General features: G+C 39.3%; 1 protein-coding gene across 1 annotated transcript in view; it reads right to left on the reverse strand.

Annotated features, from left to right (window-relative positions):
* CGNL1 (cingulin like 1) overlaps positions 1 to 2261 on the reverse strand; it is a 166551-nt gene that overhangs the window by 159070 nt on the left and 5220 nt on the right. The window lies entirely within an intron of this gene.

The following is a 2261-nucleotide window of genomic DNA, read 5'->3' on the forward strand; positions in this document are numbered from 1 at the left end:
AAAAAAAAAAAAAAAACGTTTTATTAAAATCCCACAGTAATGTGGTTAGAAAATTATGAATAGGTGAGGGGAAGATAAACAGGAACACTAGCTAGAAAAGGTAGTCTCTTGGCTTAAACGTTCCTCACGATAGATGTGAGCTGTGCATTGATATTTCCCACCTCCTATGAAGAGGACCAGAACCCAGTAATCAAGAAAAGCACAGAACTTCCCCATTTTCTTAGGAAAAATGAGAACAATTCATTTTAGAAGTTGTAATCCAATCCAGTGGGGAAAATTGAACACTGTTATTTCCCAAATGAAAATTCTATCTGCTTTGCTATTTTCCACTACTGTCTCAGTCCATCAAGGAGAGAGAGTTCTTATATTCCTTCCCAGGAAATCACTTAACTAGCACCAAAAAGATAAAACTCCAAAACCTCTGCCAGCAAATAATCAGATTCAAGGACTAAAAGGGGGAGGTGGGGGTTGGAAAAATACGGGCAACTAAACAGTCACGGCACTGTGAACAGAGCCAACAGTCTACAAGCCTTTGTTCATCTTCTCATCATCTCTTGCTTGATTCAACAGCAGCTTAATTGGTCTCCCTTTCACTAAGGGAATGATTTAAAAAAAAAAAAACCCACGCACTATTCATTCCTGTTTAAAATCCACTGAGACAGCCCATCACCTTCAGCCTGAAATGAAAACTTCTTGTGTGACTTACAACATCCCTCCCATTTGGCTCTTCCTTTCTGCATCCTGATTCTAGGCTCCAGCCACACTAAACTACCATCGGTTTCCTATATGTGGCAAATACATGCCTCTTTATATTGGTTCATGCCAGCCTCTCCACCAAGAATACACTGCCTTTCCTTCTTCTCCCAGAGAATTCTATAATCCTTAGAAACACCATTAGTCTCATTGTCTCTAAAGAAACTAACCTGACTTCCTCAGTTAGAACTGGATGCTCCTAGCCCCTAACACACAATAACAATCTTAACATCAAGGCTACAGTATGCATTCTCCCTAAAAACATGCAGGAAAATGAATAGCAAGAACCACTGTGATAATTTGGATTTGAGAGTCTTAGGAAAAAAACATTAAACTAATTTTAGGAATTATGTAGAGCTCCCAAAAGCTGCCTACAAGCAAAGTGGATGATTTAAAGAGTAATTAGTATAAATATTATAGTATTGGTCCATTTGAGGACAGTACAGCAGACTAGGAAATAGTGGGCACTAGAGAAAAGAGGAAGAAGATCTGGTGGCACTGTGGTTAAGGCATTAGGCTGCTAACTAAAAGGTTGGCATTTCAAACCCACCAGCTACTCCATGGGAGAAAGATAAGGCATTCTGCTTCTGTAAAGATTTACAGCCTTAGAAAGCCTATGGGGCAGTTCTACTCTGTCCTAGAGGGTTGCTTTGAGTCAGAATTGACTCAATAGCAGTGGGTTAGAGAAAAGAGGGTAGTTAACAATTTTAAAAATATCCTCTATACATGTTTCAAAAACAAAAACAAAAAAGGTACAGAGAAAATTCCTGTTATTTGCCTCTGGGTATCTTTTCTTTCCTTCTCTGCAGAATTTCCCCAGGAAAGGAAAGAGGAAGACAAATAAAAAAGGAATGGATCCCAATACAAGGTAATAAAAGACTGAGGACCATGTTTTTAGCTGTCTTCTCTTAAATGCGGCTTCCTTTCAAGGCATAAGGTGTGTCCAGCATATAGTAGATGTTCATCAAATATGAGCTGACCCTTTTTTAACAAAAAAATGTCTAAGTCCCAACTGGAATTTAGTGCAATAAACTAACCAGGCAGTTTTTCTAACAGAATTTGGCACCACTCCATTCCTTCCTTTCCCCTGCACCAAAGCTGGTCATCTTCACTAATCACTAATCCATCCTTATTCTATTTCACATCTGAAGTTTCAAAGCCTGAGCCCATGCTCATTCAAACTTAAATTTTGAATTTGCCTACGACAATGCTAAGGAGCTCTGGTTGGGCAGTGGTTAAGGCATCTGGCTGCTAACCAGAAGGTTAACAGTTTAAACCCACTCACTATCCACTCCGAGGAAGAATGATTGGGCAGTCTGCTTGTGTAAAGATTTACAGCCTTGGAAGCCCAGTAGGTGCTCACTATCAGTCTGAATTGACTCAGCGGCAGTGAGTTCAGTTTGGTTTTGGTTAAGATAATGCAAGGGTCTGCCACCCATTACTTCATTTCATTTTTTTAATGCTTATTTCTCTTTCTGAACTTCACCAGATATTTACATCAGCCTATT

This window comes from Orycteropus afer, unplaced genomic scaffold (genome assembly GCF_000298275.1).
Source record: "Orycteropus afer afer isolate SDZICR_OR568_19922 unplaced genomic scaffold, OryAfe1.0 scaffold00015, whole genome shotgun sequence".
NCBI lineage: Eukaryota > Metazoa > Chordata > Mammalia > Tubulidentata > Orycteropodidae > Orycteropus > Orycteropus afer.